Source organism: Giraffa tippelskirchi, chromosome 9 (assembly GCF_054371585.1).
Source record: "Giraffa tippelskirchi isolate mGirTip1 chromosome 9, T2T-mGirTip1v1.2.pri, whole genome shotgun sequence".
In the NCBI taxonomy this organism is placed as follows: Eukaryota; Metazoa; Chordata; class Mammalia; order Artiodactyla; family Giraffidae; genus Giraffa; species Giraffa tippelskirchi.
The window spans coordinates 53070184-53091381 of NC_137283.1; positions in this window are offsets into that span (position 1 = coordinate 53070184).

The following is a 21198-nucleotide window of genomic DNA, read 5'->3' on the forward strand; positions in this document are numbered from 1 at the left end:
GAAAACAGGATTCGGTGTTCGGTGGGTTCTATCGAGCACCCGGCATGTTCCTTGCATGGACCCAGGACTAGGGCTACTGAGACAAGTGGAAGAGTCCTTTGTCTGAGTGCTTCTGCCCTTCCTAGTCACACGGAAAGTGCCTGTGCCGCTCCAGACTGGGGGCGTGTAGAGGGAGCAGCTCTCTGCCTTCGCTGGTCTTCTCCAGCCAGTTCGAGCTCCGCAATGCAGCCCCAGGCAACTCTGCCCACTTGTCTGGGCCTTGGCTTGGCCGTCAGTAGAGTGGTGAAGAGAATGTGACCCAGAGAGGAAGCGTAGCCGGCTCGGGATTCCCCCAAAGTCTTCTACCCTCCTGTCTCTTACTCAGCCCCTGGCACCCTCTCAGGCTGTGAAAACTCAAGTGAGCCCTTGGCCTGGGCACCTCCTGACCCCTTAGGGAGCCAAGTCAGACTCTGTTGCCAACTCCTGGCCTTCTCTGTCTCTCACTTTAGAATAAGGTCCACTTGGTGAAGGAGACTGAGAGGAGCCAACAGGCACTGCCCTCAGAGCGTCAGGCTAGGCAGACTGTCAGGACCATCCCCCACGAGAGACTGCAGGGCAGAATGTGCCAGGGACGGGCGCTCAGGGAGTGCCAAGGGCAGGATCAGGACAGTTTATTGAGCACCTACTATGTTCCAGGGGTCACGCCGGCGTTACCTCGTCTGAGCCTCTCAACAAATCTAACAGGTAAGATTTATTCATCTCGTTGCTTAATACAAAGAACTAATGTTCAGAAACTGCAAATAATTTGCCCCCCCACCCAAAAAATGACACCAGGGGCTTCCCTGGTGGTCCAGTGGTTAAGACTCTGAGCGTCCAAGACAGGAAATGAGGGTTCAGTTCCTGATCTGGGAACTAAGATCCCATGTGCTGGGATCCCACAACTTAAAAAAAAAAAGACACCAGATACGCCTCGTGGAGAGTGGAGGAGTTGAGTAGGATCGTGGTTTGCCAGGTCTGCACAGAGCTCACACACCCAAGCACTTAGCCAGAGTCTGGGGACTGGAGTTGCATGGTGAGGGATGGAAAGAACTTGCCAGGCAGGGAAGCCCATTTGAGATGGGGAACAGCCCGAGCAAAGGCAGAGGCAGGAAGAAGTCTTTGGGGAAACATGGTGAAGAGCCCCCCCCCACCAGCTCTGGTTGGCTCTTATAACCCACTCAGCTGCTGTGCAGCGGCCCCTCCCCAGCATCTCGGAGTGAGGGGTTTGGGTAACACCAGCATCAGTGCAGGTCCTCGCATAGAGCATGTGCTCGCAGGAGCAGGAGCTTCCGTGATGAAGTGCTCAGCTTGCCCGAGAGTGGGGCGCTGTGGGACAGGCCGTGAGGAGGTAGTGAAGACCTCCCTGGTGCTGGACATCACGCTGGCCCTCCCGTGGGTATCACCTTCCCTCAAGCCCCTTGTGGGTCGGAACGGTGGTCACGTTCCACCAACGAGCACTCAGGCTCGGGGAAGGCAGGTTGGCTGCCTGGGTCTCAGCACTGGAGAGCGGCTGAGCAACAGCCCTGGGGTACCTGGCTGCAGGGCCCATGCGCTTCCCACGGTCCCCCTTTGGAAGGCCCTGAGTGCCACCACTAGCACTGATGGGTCGTTCGAGGCCATGGGGAGCTGGATGATGGCGGGAGGCCTGTCGGGGCAAGTCTGAGGGTCTTCAGGAGCCTAGAAACACCGTTGGTGGTACCTGGGACCTCTGGAAGTCTCCAGAGTTCCCCAGGAATGACATCCTGCCACTGGGTTCACTGAGATGGACAAGGGGGATGTTTGGGGCCAGTGAGGCATTGAGACTAGAAGGGACCATGGGGATCCCTGGGCACCTAAGAGTGAGGTTGGAGGTCTTAGGGATGAAGCAGAGCTATGTGAAGCCATTAGTGGGTGATGGAGCCCTTTGGGAGTTCAGAGAGGTTCAGAGTACTGGAGGGGACCCATACTCCTGTGTATAGGGAATCACTGGGAGAAATGGAGGACCACTGAAGAGCAAGTCAGAGTTACTGAGGTCATCAGGAGCTATGGACTTCCCAGGTAGCACTAGTGGTAAAGAACCCGCTTGCCAATGCAGAAGATGTAAGAGACATGGGTTCGATCCTTGAGTGGGGAAGATCCCCTGGAGGAGGACACGGCAACCCACTCCAGTATTCTTGCCTGGAGAATTCCATGGACAGAGGAGCCTGGCGGGCTACAGTCCATAGCGTCGCAAAGAGTTGGACAGGACTGAAGCCACTTAGCATGCGTGCATCAGGAGGTATAAAAATATCTTGGTCATTACTGGGGGGCTTTGGAGCCATCTAGCGTTCTAGGGGGATTCTCGGGGTCGCAGTATGGAAAGCGTGCTTCTGAAGAGCACCCTGCAGGGTGCAGCGTTGAGGAAGGGGAGGAGGGGTGCCTGGAAGTGCTTTCAGGGGTTGGGTGGGGAAACTGAACCTGATGTGAATGTGAACAAAGGTGGGCCTGCCCGCCCAGCAGTGATGGGGAAGCTAGCCAGACTGCAGACCACCTAAGGTGGTGGGCAAAGCGGATCTGGGCAAAGGACTCAGCAGGTAACTTAGACCTTGAGAGAGTGGAACAAGCTTGGCTCTCCCAGAGAACAATGCCGCCCCCCTACCCCCGCCCCGACCAGTGTGTCAGACCAGTTCTAACCAACACTTGACTTTTCTGGTTTTCCCATGGATTTTCTCTGCCTTCCTTTTGAGTTATCTTCCCCAAGTGAGCCGTTTCTAGAGTAGGAAAGCTCTCTTAGTCTGGTTTGGCCAGAAGCTTGGGCCCCACTTAGCCAGATGACTAAGGAGAAGCCTGACAGAGGGTCTGGGCGTGATCTGTCGGTGCCTCCGGGGGGAGGCAGGTATTTTCCATCAGCCTCAGAACTACCCTGCGACTGTGGTTCATTCCCACTTTACAGATGTGCAAACTCAAAGTCCAAACTCCAGAGAAATGAGTGGAGGAGCTTGGCTGATATCACACAGACTGAGCTGGAATTCAAAGTCAGGTTTACAAAACCCAGAGCCCCTGTTTCTTCTCTATACCAGGCAACTGTTGGGTGACCCAGGGCTCCAGCAGGGGAGAATGAGCTAGGGGGGCTTCCCCCACCTCTCCACCCAGAGTCTGGGGCTCAGACGGGCTCTAGTGGCAGAATCAGCCACCAGGTGGTGCTGTTGCTAAACCCAACCCCCCTCCCCGTGGTCCAGGCCGTGACCAGTGAGGTCAGGACCGGAGCAGAAACTGGAATCAAGACAAGAGGGTCCTGAGGCTCCACTCTGGGTGCCCAGATGAGGGATAAAGAGGCTGCCCTTGACAGAACAGTCACCCTTCTTATCCCAGCCCATCCAGAGCTCCTGTTTGCAGCCAGACACACCTGCCTTCAATTCTAAACAGCCCTGGGTGTGTGGCCTTAGGCAAATGACTTCACCTTTCTGACTGCAGTTTCCTCATCTGTGCAACTGGACAAATAGACCGAATAAGCCCCTCTGGCAGGGATGTTGAGGCAGGAATGTTGTGTCTGGCACATGAAAAGAATGTGCTTCTTGTTACATGTAGCTCTGCTTAGCATGCTAGTATCAGAAGACCTGGATCCTGGTTTTGAACTCACTCCGTGCCTCCCTGGGCCTCAGTCTCTTCATCTGTAAAATGGGACTAATAACAGGAACTCTCTCTTTTGGTTATTCTAAAGATTAAATGAGATAGTGGCTATATGGCGTTTGTTTTATAGAGCTTCAAATAAGCAAGAAAGGTATTAAAGATATAATAGGGGTTGTGGTTAGATGAATATGCAAATGATGATAAAATCTGAGGCATGCAAGGCAGCTTCTCAGGCACTGATGTGGCACGTGAGACAGACTATGGGTTTGCTCTGACCATGTACCAGCAATTACGCAGGCCCCATCACCAGGTACCTGCCTTGGTACCTGTCCCACCTCCCCCGAGTCCCCACCTTGCTCCATCTGCCCCAGGGTCCTGCCTCAAACCCATTTGGACACAAAGATATAGCACAGAAATCAGAAGGCCAAATCCTGAAATGTAGATGATTATTATCTCTGGGTGATAAAGTATGGGCTGATTTTAATTTTCTTCTTTCTATACCATCTAATTTTTCCTTTAACAATGACTATCTATTGCTTTTATCTTCCAAAAAATAAAATCAATAAAGCTATTTTTAAAAATCCTCCCCTCACCACTGGGAGGTTGGTTACAAATGCAGGCCCACAGGGAATGGAAAATGATTCTCATGTGGTTGGAAGAAATGATGACAGGGAGAATGGGGGGGGGGTTTGCCCCTGCACACAGTCCTCAACCTCAGCTCCAGCCTCTGCTGGGGCCTCTGGGCACCCCGTGAGCTGAACCTCAGGAAGGGGGAGAAGCAACGTAGGCAGGACCCCTCCTCCAGGCCACATAATCCTCCAAACATTTATGGACATGCCGGCGGCTTCATGCTTGTCACAGGGAACTTGTCACAGCGAACTTATCATAGCTGTTGGAAAGGAGAAGGAAACACACAAGCAAGGAAGCCACGCTTTGTTGAGGACTGACTGTGTGCTAAGCACTGCCACCCTTGAATCTCAATGGACCTGCCCTCCCCAGACACATACCCATTGAGGGAGCTGAGGTTATCAGCCCTATTTACAGGTGAAGAAACTAAGGCCTTTGCTTAGATTTTTTTACTGCTTTCTGAACAGCTGCTCCTGGGTTCCCATAGGGACATTTCAGACTCAAATTTTCCAGGTAAATTCAACTCCTCCAACACCCACACCCACCAGTCTGTTCCTCCTTATCTCAATAAATGACACCACCCTCCAACCACTTCCTTCACTCAACAAATTGACTGAGGACCCACAGTGACTGCCTTCATGGTGCTTACATTCTAGTGGGAGGACCAGACAGTGATTTTTTTTTTAATTGAAGTCTAGGTGATGTATAATGTTTCAAGTGTACAGCAAAATGATTCGGTTATATATATGTGTGTGTATGTGTGTGTGTGTATGCTTTTTCAGATTATTTTCCATTGTAGGTTATTACAAGATGACAATAAATATTTTAAATAGTAAAAATAGACAGTATATAAGATGATAAATGATAGGGCTATAAATAAAATAAGGAGGGAGTATCAGGAGGGCCCAGGAGTGTGGAGTGGTGTTGGAATTTTAAATAAGATGATCAGGGCAAGGGAAAAAAGAAAAGGGAAGGGAGTCTGTCCTGTCTGGAGCCTGTCTGGAGCTTCTGTCTGGGGAAGAGTGATCTAGGGCAGAGGAAACAGCATGTACAAAGGCCCTGGGATGAGTGCTTATCTGCATTCTTGCCAGAGCGAGTGGGGAGCAAGGGGACCATGCAGAAAGAAGTGAGAGAGGTGGTGGGCAGATCACCAGCTGGGAGGCTGGTGTAGATGTGAGCTAACAAATCAGAAGAGGGACATAACCTGACTTCTATTTCAGTAAGACCAGCTGGCTGTTTTCGGGGGGATTGGGTAGAAGTGGAGAGATCAGTTAGGAGTGTCAGGTAGGCACGAGGTGAGGAGACAGAGAAGGGTGGATGTGGTCAGATTGTGGCCATATTTTGAAGGCAGGATTTCCTAGGATTGTTAGGGGGAGTCAGGGATGCCTGGGGTGTGGAGCCAGTGGGTGAAGTGAGACTCTCCTCCTCACTCCCCACATTCTGCCAGTCAGCCAGTCTCCTCAGACCTTGCTCCTGGAAACCTCTCAGATCCACTCACTTCCTCCACTCCAGCCACTTCCCCGGACCATCTGCCCTCAGCTGGCCACTGCTGTGGCCTCTTGCCTGGTCTGCACCCCGCCTCCCCACTGTATTCTCCCCTTGAGATCCTGCCCATCACCCTTGTTAGAGCCCCTGACTGACCGCTGGCTCTCAGGGAGGTTTCCTTCTGCCTGGGAGTTACTCCCCAAAAAGGGAAATCAGGGGGCACCAGCACTGACAGAGAGAGGGAATGATGCTGGGCCACAAAAACCCCAAAAGTTCTCCAGCCAGCCATACCTGACCACCAGGCCAGGTCCACAACCAAGCGTCACTGAGAGGGGCAGAGAATGGCAGCCCAAGGTTGGCAGGGAAGGCTTCCCAGAGGCTGTGGCGCTGGCTGGGCCCTTGGAGAAACCCAGAGTTTACTGATTTCAAGAGACTCTGGCTTCTCACAGACACGGATTTGAGTGCTGGCTCTACCACTTCCCAGTCAGAACCCCAGACGTTGCCAGGGCTACAGGGACTACTCGGAGACTGACCACGGGCTGTTTGAGGACCCCCATGGGCCGTTTAACGTTTGGTGCAAGAGAGGGGATCCCAAAGTGGAGGTCTTGGAGCTGCAGGACCTGGACCGTGAGGAGAGGCCCCTGGGCAACAGTGCCAATTGAGGTGGGCGGGGCCGGCGGGCAGGTGGGCGGGCCTCAGAGGCGTTTCTCTTTCAGTGGCACCTCATCTTCCCAGGTGGCTCAGCCTTATAGAATCCGCCTGCAATGTGGGAGATGTGGGTTCGATCCCTAGGTCTGGAAGATCCTCTGGAGTAGGAAATGGCAACCCACTCCAGTATTCTTGCCTGGAGAATTCCATGGGCAGAGGAGACTGGAGGGCTGCAGTCCATGGGGTCGGAAAGTGACACGAGTGAGCACCCACACTGGCTTGCTCTACCACGTACACCATCTGGATGACCTTGAACAAGTCTCTGTCTGAGCCTCAGTTTGTCTCATCTGCAGAGTGGAACCAGTTATCCCCAGGCTTTGACATTTTTTCAAGATCTGAGAGTCCCATTAGGGTGTTGGCTTAACTTAGGATAAGTTCTCCTAGGGTCAGAAGGCCCCCCATCAAAGGAAGAGCCTCAAGGTCTGTCGTCGGATAGACTGGATTTCCATCCTAGCTCAGCCACTTACCAGCCTGGTGACCCACCATGAAACCCCCCACCTCGCTGAGCCTCCACCACCTGCCCCGCCTCCTGTAAAATAGAGCCCTTTCCCTGCACGCTAAGTCACTTCAGTCCTGTCCAATTCTTTTTGACCCCATGGACTGTAGCCTGCCAGCCTCCTCTATCCATGGGATTCTCCAGGCAAGAATACTGGAGTGGGTTGCCATGCCCTCCTCCAGCAGATCTTCCCGACCGAGGGATAGAACTCGTGTCTCTTATGTCTTCTGGATTGATAGGCAGGTTCTTTACCACTAGCGCCACCTGTGAAGCCCCAAATGGAGCCCACTGGTCACCAACAAAGCAGCCCTCTGTGCACCCAGTACATAGTAGGGGCCCAGCCAAAGTGCTGGAGAGTTTGGACTTCACCCCGGAGGCAGCTGGACCCACTGCCTGAACGCCCCCCTTCCTGGGCGGGGGCAGCTGCAGCCCCCATGGGGTGTTTTTTTATCTCCAAGCCGCAGTGGGCTCCGCAGAGCTCGGCAAAGTCCCTGTGCGCGGACAAAGAGCTGTTGTTCCCGCAGATCTAAAATTGCCTCCCTCTTGATTGCTGCTATACAAACCCAGGCGGCTGCTCGCTTCCCCCATCCAGTTGGGTCTATTTCAAGAACACGCTGATTAGCGCTGATTGCGCCTTGATGATGGCGAGCGCATCGCCCAGCCCCCTCCCCAGGCTCCCCGGGGCGTCCGTGCTCCCGCTCCGGGGGACCATGGCCCTGCCACCCATCGGCATCCAGAGGCCCTGGACCCGCGAGAGGGTGCAGCACAGCCGGGCCGGGCTCCTCATTCTGCCTCCACCGCCGGTGGGACTTGGGGAGGTCACGTCCCCCACGCCCCACCCCCGCCCCCCAGCCTCTATTTCCTCCGCTGCAAAATTCTGTGCTCAAGAAGGCAAGAAACAAAATAGTGCCTAGGGAAGGGTGGCTTTCACGGTGGGCTTCCAGATACTGTGGTCATGATTGGTCATGAGTCGAAGGAGCACAGTTTTAGCCTTCCCTTTCTCTCTCTTTCTTGCACACATACAAACTCACAGAGATTTCTCTGCTCCTGCCAATGCTTTGGTGCAGTGGAATTAACTTTAATAATCATTGTTTCCCTTTACTGAGCACATTGCCTTGTACCTGGGACACCTTACCTTGTGCAAACACCACGGTCGTCTTTGGCACCTATTTCACGTCTGCTTGCTGGTGAGGCTCCTGAGGTTCCCAGAGGTGACATTGCTTACCCACCACAGCCCAGCCAGGGCATGAAGTCTGGATTTGAACCAAGGTCATTGCAAGGACAAAGTCTATACTTCCCAGCACCCCAGAGCCTGCTCAGGGCTCTTGGCCAGAGTTAAGGGAAACCATGAATTAGAATAATAGAGCAGAGGTCTAACGCTGGTTATTTCTACTATCCTAGTCCTGTGTGTGATCCCGGAAAAGTTTTGTTGTTGTTGTTGTTGTTTTCCGCTCCAGAAATCTGTTTCTTCCTCCTTAAAATTGGGAGTCAAATCAAGGTATCCCAGGTTCTAGCCATTGCCCATGATGGATGGACTGATTCCTGGAATAATCTGAAAGTCCCTTTGAAAAATGTAGATTCTGGACCCTAGCCTTAGCGATCTGAAATCAATAGGCCTGGATGGGCCCAGGAATCAGTGTTTTAAGACACTCTCCAGATGTGGATCAGTGGTTCTGTCTGACAGCAGTAATTCTGCCCCCAGGCCCCAGACCCTCGCCCCAGCCCCATCCATCCACACAACCTGTCTGCTCTACTCTCAAATGGGCCTCCAGTCCATCTGGTTCTCCACACCCTCACACTCCCCACCACCAGTCCAAGCCCCCATCATCATGTAGCAGCCTCCTCCCTTCCTGGACTCCCTGCTGCCACTCGGGCACCCTCTTGTCCGTTTGCTACACAGCAGATTTTAGGATCTTCTTAAAACGCAAATCTGAACGCCAGCGCCACCTCCCAGCCTAAAGCATCCATGGCTCCCCATTACTTCAGAGATAAAGACTTCTCGAAGCCCACACTTTGCTCTTTGGTCTCCAGAACCATACAGGGCCTGGTGCCTTCCCCAGCCTCATTTTACACCACCCGCCCCTTCCCTGCAGTGCTGTGGTCTTCTTTCAATTTTCAACCCACTATGTGACTGTCTGCCAGAGGACATGGCTGCTGCTTCTTAGAGCACCTCCTCTCCCTTTTCTTGTCTGGTTAACTCCTGCTCATTTACTAGGTAGAGTTAAGCCTTACTTCCTGGGACTCGCCTGGGAGAGGGTGGGGTGCCCTGGGGGTAGTGAGCTCCCCATGCAGAGAGGAGTGCAAAAAGCTTGTGAGTATTCACTTGGAAGGAGGTCATGGAGGGGATGTCTGCTTTGGGTCTGAAACCTAGATCCTTCTCCCTACCTCAGAGAGCCTGTGGGACTCTAGGACGAGGGAGCCCTGCCTGCCCTCCTGGGATACAGGGAGTGAGGAGGCAGTGGAGACCTGGCCCTGACTCCCGGAATGCCAGGCAGCCTAAGTGAAGGCCTGTTGGCAGCAGCAGGGTTTCAGAGCTCTGGCAAAAGGGACTGGAGTTCCCCTTAATGCCTGCCTTGGCCCCTGGGTCCTGGGCAGCCCTGGGGAGTGGAACACTGCTGACTCCTGGTTGATGGCCCTTTTCAACCCCCAGAAGTTTCTGAGGATCATACACATCAGTTCACCCCTCCCCTCTCTGCTACCCTGAGGCCCCTTCTCTCTCCAGCATCTCTCAGCTCCTCCCTACCCACCTTTCTCTTCTCTTCAGCATCTCTGCTCCCTCCCCAACTCCCATAGGCGTCTGCCTCTCTCCCTCCCTGTCTTTTTACACCCCTCTTTGTCTGAAGACCTCATCCCTAATTATCTCCCTCTCTGCAGATCCCCACCTACCGACCCTGCTCCCATCTCTTCACGAGACAAGGGACCTCTGTCCATCCTGCCCAGGGTCCCAGGCTGGGCTGCAAGGATCAGACCAGGCCAAGCCAGGATGGACCCCAATGTCACCATCCTGAGGGGGGAGATGCAAGCCCTACGTCCTCCCCTGATGTCCTGAGCACCCGCCTGACACACAGTGGTTCTCGGGAACTGTAATAAGGGGCTTGAGACTGACCTTGGTCCCGGACTTGATCTCTGGGCAGGGAAATGAACGTGTGAGCCACTCTCAGTTTCTACATGAGCCCTCAGAGGGAAGCAGAGGGTCTGGAGGGTTAAGATTTTCCAAGGCACCTTCACACCCATTATCTTTGTAACCCTTCCCATGCCTCAGCCAGGTTGGGTGAGTCACCTCAGTGTTCTACACAAAGACACTCATCTCAGGAAGGTGAGGCCATGGGCCTCTAGTCTGCAGCAGGTCAAGTCCACAGCAGCTGTATGGCCCCTAGACACATGGGTCCTAGGCCCCAGCTCTGGGGACCCTCACGGGGATGGTTCCGGGTCTCCAAGGCCCATGCTTGGGATGTGGGAGATAGGCAGAATGTTTGCCCAGATTCTGGGATTCTACAAACCCCTCCAAGCCTCCCACCCTCTGTTGCTAGGCAACAGCTGCTCGAGGCTGAAGGTAAAGGCAGAGGTTGAGTCGAGGGAGGCTGAGCAGCTGGCTCCATCCTTCACAAAGGGGCTGGTGGAAGGCATTCCCAGGCCAGGCCTAGTAAGAACCTGAGCCTCAGAGGTGTGTAGGGACTTACCCAAGGCCACTGCGGGGTGAGGGTTAACTCATTCTAGCACCAAAACATCAGAGCTGGCAGGACCCTTAGAAATCAGCTCCATAAGACGACGTGTGCTACAACCCATAATTCCTGAGCCAGGGCAGACGTTGCTAGTGGAAGACTGACCTCCTTCCCACCGAGCCCAGCCTGAGCTCAGAATTCTCAATGCAGTGGTCAGGCAGTTCTAACACTGGACCAGAGTTGGCATGAAAGATAGTCCTATTTATTATCTCTTATCTGCTCTGACCTTCTCACTTACAGATGGATAAACTGAGGCCCAGAGAAATGTGGCAGAAAGAAACATGCGTGGGACCCGGGACTCAGAGGCTCAGGTCTTAGCCATGTGCTGTCTTCTTGCTGTGTGACCGTGGGCAAGCCCCTCCACCTCTCTGGACCTCAGACTATCTGCTATAGAATGGGTTTGATGACAGTAAGCCTGTGAAAAGAAAGCCAGGGATTGGGTGCAAGCACTCCCCAGGCCCCAGGCCCAGAGGAGGTGTCTGAGGAAACTTTTACCCCTTCTCCCCTTCCTTGTTTGTCTCCCCCCAGGCACACCTCCACCTTCCAGCTCTGCCGGCTGCTCCCTTCCTGGGGTAGATGTTGGCCCAGCCAGTAAGGTTAAGTGTGAGGCTGAGGGGGGGACCTGAGCTGAGCACGTGGGTCTCGGTGAAACTGGAGAGGGAAGGACACGAGGGAGCTGGGGGACAGGTATCGGCTGGGGAGGGGTGACCGCTGCTGGGTCCTCTTGAGCAGCTGGCTGGCTGCTCAGGTGGAGTCAACAGCCTCCCTCCCTCGACTTCTTTTTCTCTCCCGACTCCAGACTCAGACCCCACCTCGCTCTGCCTGTTCGTGGCTGTGGGGGAGAAGCTGGCTTGGGCTCCCCCTTCACACACACACACACGCCAATTCATTTGAAAACACCCTGAGGCTGGGAAAGATTGAAGGCAGGAGGAGAAGGGGACGACAGAGGACGAGATGGTTGGAGGCCATCACTGACTCAGTGGACATGAGTTTGAGCAAATTCTGGAGATAGTGAAGGACAGGGGAGCCTGGTGTGCTGCAGTCCATGGGGTTGCCAAGAAATGGACATGAATGAGCGACTGAACAACAACAACATGGGGAAGAGAAGGGAGAGAGTCGACCTGCTCGGTGCTGTGGTGCATGGGTCCAGCTGGTCCACCCTTTGCTGGGCACAGACCTTCTGCCAGCGTCAGGAAGGACATCATGGCATAGTCTGCCCTGCAGACCAGGTTTTAGCAGAGAGTCAGGCTGGAGGGAGCTTCCTGGGAAGATCTTCTAAACTGGAGGGTGGACTTGAAGGAGGGCGGACTTGAAATGAGAAGTTCTAGGGGAAATGTGCCTGCACATGCACCTATACACACACATATCACACACAACACACACATCACACACACACACACATCATACATACATCACACACACATCACATACACACCACACACACTACATCACACACACACCACATCACACACCACACACACATCAGACACACATCACATACACACCACACACATCACACACACCACACACCACATCACACAACACACACACATCACACACATACAAACCACATCACACAACACACACATTAGACACACACACCACACACACACCACATCACATCACACACAAACCACACACCAGATCACACTCACACACACACTACACCACACACACACTACACCACACACACACCATATCACACACCACACACATCACACACAAACCACACACACCACATCACACACACACACACACCACATCACACACACACACACCACATCACACACACACACACACCACACACCACATCACCCAACACACACAAACATCACACACGTACATACCACATCACATACACACACCATGTCACACCACACACACAACACATCACACACACACACCACATCACACACACACACATCACACACACCACACACACCATGTCACACCACACACACCACATCACACACACACCACACACACTACATCACACACACACACCACATCACACACCACACACACCACATCACACCCCACACACACATCAGACACACATCACATACACACCACACACACCACATCACACAACACACACATCACACACACACATGCACCACACCCCACATCACACAACACATACATCACACATACCACACACATCACACCACACACCACATCACACACATACAAACCACATCACACAACACACACATCAGACACACCACATACACCACGTCACACCACACACACACCACATCACACACCACACACACACCACATCACACACCACACACATCACACACAAACCACACACACCACATCACACTCACACACACACCACATCACACACCACACACACACCACACACACTGCATCACACACACACCACATCACACACCACACACACCACATCACACACCACACACACATCATACATACATCAGACACACATCACATACACACCACACACCACATCACACAACACACAAACACGTCACACACATACATACCACATCACACACCCACACCACATCACAGCACACAACACACACATCACACACACACATGCACCACACCCCACATCACACAACACATACATCACACATACCACACACATCACACCACACACCACATCACACACATACAAACCACATCACACAACACACACATCAGACACACCACATACACCACGTCACACCACACACACACCACATCACACACCACACACACACCACATCACACACCACACACATCACACACAAACCACACACACCACATCACACTCACACACACACCACATCACACACCACACACACACCACACACACTGCATCACACACACACCACATCACACACCACACACACCACATCACACACCACACACACATCATACATACATCAGACACACATCACATACACACCACACACCACATCACACAACACACAAACACGTCACACACATACATACCACATCACACACCCACACCACATCACAGCACACACACACCACACACACACAGCACACACACCATATCACACACCACACACACACCACATCACACACCACACATACACCACATCACAAACCACACAGACACACACAACATCACACACACACACATACACACACCACATCACACCACACACACACCACATCACACATACACCACATCACAAACCACACAGACACACACACACAAACACCCCCCACCACACACTTTTTCTGCGAGCTGTTTGGCTTTTCTCCCCCTAGGATGTTTCCATCATTTCATCATCTTCTTGATCTTCTCATCTCAGATACAATCATTCTGACCCGGCCGAGGAACACAGGGGCCCCCACTTGGGGCAGCACCACCAGGGCCTCCAGTGGAGCTGAGGCTGGCCACGCAGGCCCTGCGGACGCGGGGTAGCTGAGAGCAGCGAGCAAACATAGGGAGCAGGCACTGGGGCTCCCGTGGTCAGCCCTGCTGGGACTCAGGGCTTGATGTGCTTGGTCCACCAGCAGGGACGGGCTGAAGGCCTTACTAGGGGCTGGGGGGCTCCCCTGATCCTGGCCTGGCGGGCCTCTCTGCCCAGCCTCTTGCTCCAGCAGCACTGGTTCTCATCGCTCCTAGCTTGGACGGAAGACTTTGTTACAGCCTTGGTGTGTCTGGTTGGATGGGCTTGGAGACTCACCAAATTGTCCTTGCCCAGATTTCTCTTTACTTTTTGTTAAAGTCATCTTTTCACTATGACTCTCTCAGTCCCTTTCCTCTTCCATTTTCAAGCGATCTAGCAGTGGCAGGGAGCCAGGAGCAGGAGGGAAGGCCTTCAGTTAGAGGCCCGGGTTGGAGATCATCCGTTAATGGTTCATTAACTCACTAAATAAAACCTTGTTGAGCACCTACAATGAGCCAGTCACCACGCTAGACGCATATTCTTGCTGTGTGGAGGATATACCTTCATGTATCCATCTGTAAGTAAACAAAACAATGACAGTGCTGCTTGCTAGGAAGGGGTCAGTGGCCTGAGATAGTGAGTCTTAAGGCTGGGGGTGGGCTGCTCCTGACAGTGGTCAGGAAAGACCGCTCGGAAGGAGACACCAGCAGGAGAAGGCGTCAGCCAGGCAGAGTGGAGACAGCAGCATGGTCAGGAAAGGAAACAGCAGATGCAAATCCTCGGGTGTGTGTGGACTACACAGAGCAGGCGGGAGCCACTGGACGGCGGTGAGTGAGGCGAGGTGGCGGGGTGTGGGCTGCACGGGGGAAACAGGCCCCGCTGAGGGGACAGGCGTGGCAGCCGGGAGACAGGGCTGTCGGGGAGGACGTGGAATCGAGGACCAGTTTCCGCCTTGGGAAAGTGGAGGCCAGTGCTGTGACTTGCTGAGGGCCTACTGTGCGCCACACCTGGCTGCCTCACCATAAGTGTCCACCGTCCCCCCCCCCTTACCCCCAGCCGGGAGACAGAGTCCACAGCCCAGATGGGCCCCGGGGGGTGCTGTTCAGGGTAGCAGCTGCAGAAACAGCCCCTCCTTGCTGCCTTCACCTGACCCATGGCCCCTCCAGGCACGTAGGCCCAGGCAGAGACACTCGTCTGAGGCCCGCCTGCTGGGGTGGAAACAAGAGCTTTCAAGAGGCCTGGCGCGCAGACAATAGATTCCCTCACATCCCAGCAGTTCCTCCGTTTGGTTTCCTGGACTCCCCATCCAGCTGAAGCAAACCAGGTGAAGGCAGCCTGAATCCCGGTCTGCAGTTACTAGAACAGCCCCCTAGAACTCACCTTCCACGTTCTGATCAATGGGGGGCTCCCAACCCCACTAGGAACTTCTAAAAACTCCGACTTCCCATGGCCCATCCCTGACTTGCCAGTTCAGGATTTTCTAGGGAATCCTGTATTTTTAACAGATTTCTTCGTGATTGGGAAAACACTGCTCCGGTAGAGACCTGGCAAGTCTCAGGACAGAGGGGGTAGCTGGGGGGCCCTGGAGACAGGAAAGCTGGTGATATGTTCTAACAGACATACTGTGTGATCCTGGGAAAGTTGCTGAACCTCTCTGAGCCTCGCTTTCCTCATCTGTAATGGGAAGATGGGATATAACTCTGGTCTCTGCATCCATTGCAGATTCTATATGAGTTGCATCAAGTTCCCAGCACAGCGGTGCTTAATCAAGGGCAGGAGTTTTCACAGTTGTCTTTGAGATGTCATTCTTGTGGATGTTCAGAGAGAAACCACCGGTTTGTAACTGCTGCCCAACTGATTCCCAGGGCCCATGGTGTCAGTCCCTTGTTCCTGCTCAGATGGACGTGCTGAAATCTCTCAGGCGGGTCTCCTTGGCGCCAAGGGTACCAGGCATGTGCTTTCCACAAGAGAGGCAAAGAGAGAAGGGTCAACCCAGTGTCTCCGGCTCCCCTGTGGGTGGAGGCAAGCCCACTTACCCAGTCCCAGTGGGCAGGGGAGGAGGAGCCCAAGCAAGGCTTAGAGAGAGGAGATGAGCCCCAAAGTGGGTCAGTGCTGCCCTGGACGCTAACCCACTTCCACTCCCTCCTGCCCGCAGGCCCACCAGCCACGGGGCTGTCATCTTGCATTCGCTCCTCTCCTGCCACAGACTTTGACCCCGATTTCTACCTCTTGCCGCTGTAGGGAGAGGCAGGTTTGCACAACTCGAGCGCAGCCCATGGGGAGGGGGTGGTGGGTTGCAGGGAGAGCCTTTGGCTTATGCTGGGTGTTCTAGAAGGCTTGTCCCCCATGTGTCTGAACTTTATTTGGAGGGGGGGTTATGGGGGAGGGGCAGTATGATGGTCAAAATTATACAGGCTTTAGGACACCCAGAGGCGGCTGCAAACCTGACTCCCTCCTTTCTGGGCCTTCTGTGGCCTTGTGCGGAGTTGACTTTCAGCCAGTGGTAAATATTAATGATAATCAGGAATGGCATGTGATTCTATAGATGGCACGTTTATGGAGCACTTACATGCATGACAGTGCATGCATGGCACTGGGGTCTAGGATGGAAGAAGACATTTGGCTGTGGGCCTCGAGACAGAGCTTGCAGACAAGCAGATGAGCATCCCAGTGCAGGGTATTACCCTGCTCCATCCTCTGTGACCCCCAGGGGGGAGACCTGGAGCAGCCCCATCTCTCTTCTCTCCACAGAGAAGCCCAGGGGAGGGTGATGGACCCTAAGTCAGCCGGCCAGGCAGGAGGATGGGTGCCCCAGGACACCATACTGTCTCCCCCTTTAAAAGCCGTGGCCCCTACCCCGGGGACAGAGGGGAGCTGAGGGGAGCTGGCCTTGAGCGGTGCATTCAGAAGCAGTCAACAGTCGCTGGTGGCTTGGAGGGCTTCCCGGCTGTCAGTGACCCAGCAACTCCCCTGCCACGGCTGCTGGGAATCAAGCTGTGGAGGCCACCAGATCTGGGTGGCTGTTTCTCAACAGCTCTGTGCCTGCACCTCCAGGGTGCGGGACAAGGTTCTGTGGAGACCCAGGCCCAGGTTGGTGGCCGGAGACAGAGGAAGGGGCTGGATGAGGTCTGTAAAAGCAGTCCCCAGGAAGGCCTGCAGGGGTTAACAAAGATACCCACCCCCGGCTTTGAGTCCCGTTTCCCCCCAGCATCCTGGTGCTGGGAACATGCTCTGCCCCAAAGTCCTCCGCATGAAGTGATCTGAGCCAGTGGAGGGCTACATGATGTTGAGGTAGTGTGCATGTGTGCTAAGTCACTTCAGTCCTGTCCAACTCTTGCAACCCCATGAACTGTAGCCCACCAGGCCTCTCTGTCCCTGGGATTCTCCAGGCAAGAATACTGGAGTGGGTTGTCATGCCCTCCTCTAGTGGATCTTTCTGACCCAAGGATGAAACCCGTGTCTCTTATGTCTCCTGCATTGGGAGGCAGGTTCTTAATCACTAAGTGTCACCTGGCAAGTCCAATGCTGAAGTAGAAATATCCCAAATATTCTCCTGATGTGCCCAGCAACTTGGAATTTGGAGCATCACAGAAGAGTAATTAGAGGCTCAGACTTTGGGGCCAAATTTGTATCCAAGTTTTCCCACTTAACTAGCTGGATCTCAGTTTTCTCATCTGTAAAATGGAAACAATAGCAATAACAGTACTTGCAGCATGGTCGGGAAGTTTAAAAGAGTTCACAGATGGAAAGTGACAAGAACAGAACTTGGCACCTAGCAAAGCTTAGTGAGTGTCATCTGGTCTATTGAGTGAGAGCAGTCATGCCAAGGGTGGGGAATCAAGGACATACTTAAAGGAAGTCCAGTGAATGGCAAGTGCATCCTGGTGCCTGGAATGATTCCAACTCACATGCTCTCCATTTCCTGCCCCTCCATGATTCCCCCATCCCCTTCCCCACACCCCCTCTGGTCCCCCTTCCACTGGCCACTGATCTCAGCACAGCTGTCTGTGCAGGCTCCTTTTCACTTTGCTTAAAGACATGCCAGAGTCTTAGCCTAAATAAGGGGAATGGCCAGGAAGTTCACAGGGCTTCCAGGGAACTCCCGTGGGAGGACACAGTTCTGATGGCACTGTGCCTCAGGAGGCACTGGCAGATTTGACTCTCATTTTCTGCCAAATGCCCCCTCTCCCTCGTTCCTGTCCCACCAGTGGCACTAGTCAGATTTTTGCCCTCGACTCCCTAAAGTGGAAGTCAGTGTCTCTGGAGGCCTCATCCTCACTCTCCCCCAAGTGCACCCTCTGCTCAAAAGCAGAACCTCGGGGAAGGCAGCTAAAGTTACACAAGCTCCCCTCCCAGCCTCTCAGAGACAAAAATAAAGTGTGTAACTGTCAGAAGCGTTATGGAACTGTCAACGGTGTATGGAGTCACTCCTGTGAATTACTAATGAGACATGGGCCTAACTAATTGGTGACAGCATAAAAAATGACAAAAATGTGTATCAAGAGATAAGGAGTTTAAAAAATAAAAGATATGAGCTGTGGGAATAGTTGTCCCTGAGTTTGAGGAACCAGGAGCCCTAGTGCAGAGTGTTTCAGGACCATGGAAAGCGACATGGACTGGGGAAAGGGGGACTTCCTGTCACCGTGGCTCCTCTGATCCTAGACCAGCCATCACAGCTGTCTGAACCTCCACTCTAGTGGCCTCCTGCTCCAACTGCATTGTTGTTGTTGTTGTTGTTCGGTCGCCAAGTCGTGTCCGACTCTTTGCAACTCCATGGACCCCAGGATGCCAGGCCATGATCAGAGTTGGTGACCCCCCCCCCGAACTGTGGCTTCATCTCTCTAGATTCCAGCTCACTGTTGAAACCATTGAGTCCGATGCCCCCATAATGCAAGAGACACTGGGGGTGCACTCTGATGATAATTGACTTTCTCTAAGCAATTCGAGGTAACTAATCAGCACCATGATGTTGGCAGCTGTGACTGCTAATGGAGTCAGATGCTGTCAAACTGAAGGTGATAACTGTCTCCTTTATTTTAAAAAATTACTTAATTAGCATAATTAGGGCATAAATGGGCCAATATTCTTAACCCAACATGGGAGGAATATGAATTATGGTGCCTTCAGGGTCTCTGGTAGAGTTATCAATACCAGCCAAGGGTTGGGGTCATCAGATCAGAAGGTAGAGGAGAACAAGGCAGGTAGGTATGTGTTTAGGAGTGATGCTGTGTAACTGTCCCCAGGAGATGTTGTCTTATGTAAAATGCACCTCTGTTTTCAAGGCAGTGATGTTCATCTTGGCATTTTTCCAGTCCATCCTTTCATGTGTATTTACTGAGCACCTGCTGGGAAGGCAGCCAGGATTCATTCTTGGCAAAAAAAAAAAAATTAAAAAAATGAAGTTCACAGAGTGTGCTCCCCACCCCCAAGACCCCTCATCTCCTTTTCTACTCCCAAGGAGCTTTGCTCCCTGTGTCGTCTGGGTGAGGTGAGAGCTTGTTCTAAGTTATGCATGTTTGGTAAGTGTCCCCAAGGCCTCTGAGAGTTGAAAGAAATCAGCTCTCGTGTCTCTCAAAGTCATCTGCCAAATCAATAGCTGCCTGAGTTATGTGCCATCTGAAGATGGGGGCAGGTAGAGATGCACCTGAAATGCTCCTGGCCACACAGACCCTGATACAGCACTTCCTAAGTGCTGGGTGTTGACCAAGACTATACACACGTTTGTCTAGTCAAACCTATGGTTTTCCAATAGTCATGTATGGATGTGAGAGAGCTGAGCACCGAAGAATTGATGCTTTTGAACTGTGGTGTTGGAGAAGACTCTCGAGAGTCCCTTGGACTGCAAGGAGATCAAACTCGTCAATTCTAAAGGAAATCAGTCCTGAATATTCTTTGGAAGGATTGATGCTGAAGCTGAAGCTCCAATACTTTGGCCACCTGATGTAAAGAACTGACTCATTGGAAAAGACCCTGATGCTGGGAAAGATTGAAAGCAGGAGAAGAAGGGGATAACAGAGGATGAGATGGTTGGATGACGTCACCGACTCAATGGACATGAGTTTGAGCAAGCTCCAGGAGTTGGTGATGGACAGGGAAGCCTGGCGTGCTACAGTCCATGGGGTCTCAAAGAGTTGGACACAACTGAAAGATGGAACTGAATTGATACACACATTTATTTCGGTTATTTACCATTACCTCAGTGAGGTAGATACCATTATCATCCCATTTTATAGAGGAAGAAAGTTTCGAAATGATTAAATAACTTGCCCAAAGTCACCCTGGTAGTGAATTCCAGAGTTAAGACTTGAACACAGCCTAAATCCTTGGTTCAGGTACTTAAATCTTGATATAAACAGGAGAGTTATGCTCCGAAGTCAAACATCCATAATAAAGGGCAGGGCAGGGTGCAGAAGGGCAGTAACATATACTGAGCACCTCATATGTAAAAGACACTGAGCTGGGTGTGGAGGCCACCAAAGGAGCCAAGACTGGGTCCCTGTAACCAAGCTGCTTGTAGGCTGCAGCTAAGAGTGACTGACACATATAGCTCTGAACTCTTGAGCAGTCACTTCACATACTGTGGGTGTGAATCCTGGTTTCTCCACTTACCAGGCAGATGCCCTTAGGTAGAGGTCTGAGTTTGGGTTCTTCTGAAAGCTAAGGCTGAAATGAGGATTCAAGTTTAAATAGTTCATTTGAGAAGCGAATCCAGGAAAACTTGATAGTGGAATAAGAAAGTGTATTAGTTAACAATCACCATAACAAATTACTTCAAAACTTAGCAGTGTCAAACGACAAGTGTCTATTATCTAATGGTTTCTGAGAGTCAGGAATCTGGAAGTCATTTAGCTCAGGGCTGCTAATGCGGTTTTGGTCAAACTGTCAGCCAGAGCTGATGATTTGAAAAATTGACTGAGGCTGCAGCCACAAAATTAAAAGACACTTACTCCTTGGAAGAGTGACAAATCTAAACAGCATATTAAAAAGCAGAGACATCACTTTGCTGACAAAGGTCTGTATAGTTAAAGTTATGGTTTTTCCATTAGTCATGTAGGGATGTGAGAGTTGGACCATAAAGAAGGCTGGGCACCGAAGAGCTGATCATTCTAATTGTGCTGGAGAAGACTCCTGAGAGTCCCTTGGACAGCAAGGAGATCAAACCAGTCCATCCCAA